This window comes from Penaeus monodon, chromosome 28 (genome assembly GCF_015228065.2).
Source record: "Penaeus monodon isolate SGIC_2016 chromosome 28, NSTDA_Pmon_1, whole genome shotgun sequence".
NCBI lineage: Eukaryota > Metazoa > Arthropoda > Malacostraca > Decapoda > Penaeidae > Penaeus > Penaeus monodon.
In genome coordinates this window covers 35,427,950-35,428,929 of record NC_051413.1, presented here as the reverse complement: position 1 = coordinate 35,428,929, position 980 = coordinate 35,427,950, and positions in this window count along the sequence as shown.

The window sequence follows — 980 nt, the reverse complement described above, 5'->3', positions numbered from 1 at the left end:
CATGAGCTCGCTCTCTTCTCCATGACTCGTGGCTTCTGTTCTTTGGGCATCACTTCACCACCAGAGTCCGTAAGTTCTGTTAACTTTTAAAATGTTATTTGACTTTGGATCACGACTTTTTTTCCCTTTCTTTCCTTTCAGCCGTTCGAAAACTGCTGTTTCCCTCGCACGAGTCAAAAGTAGCTGAACGTCACGGCGCTGAACAATCGAACATAATGGAGTATATCTAAGTCCGCACTTCCTGTTATTGTGATCAGTAATTGTTATCACCAGCGACTGTAAGCCCCGCCGACCGCTGAACCGCACTCACCACAATACCGCGATCTAATATTTCGACACATGTTTTCCTTTTCCTGTCAACTGACTGACTGATAATCTGATTACTAAGTGAATTAATAACTTGCGAAAGAGAGCAATAAAAGCGTCGTTGTTGGCGGAGTGCAGCCCGCCTGGCGACCTCGCTCACTCGCGCGCCCGTTGCTGCTAATTAGCCTCAACTCAGTAACAAAGCTAAACTAGGTAACGCCGTTGACAAGCGCGCCCGAGAGTTTCCCGCTGGGGCGTTGGCAGCACCGGACAATGGTAATAGCGGCAGTGCCAAGCGCGGATTTCGACGTCGATACACCTAGGCACCTGTCTCACCTGCCCCACCTGTGCCACCTGCCCATCACGGTGAACCCCAGGCTGCTCATGACGTCACGACGACCGACAAGTGGCAGGTTCTCCGATGCGATCTTTTCTGAAAGACGAAGTGACACTGACGCTGCTGGGCGCGCGGGAGGCGGGCGAGGAGGTGACGTCATTCACAGTGCTCTTTCCTCTCTTTGCAGCGAAAGACGTAGCAGTCGTGGCTGTGAGAGAGACAGCAGGAAGGGAAGTCGCGGGAAGGGCATCGCAACACCGATACGTTATCGGGTCTTCCCCAGGTATTTGCACCCCCCCCCCCAGTTTTATCACTCATTCATTCTCTCAATTCCCTA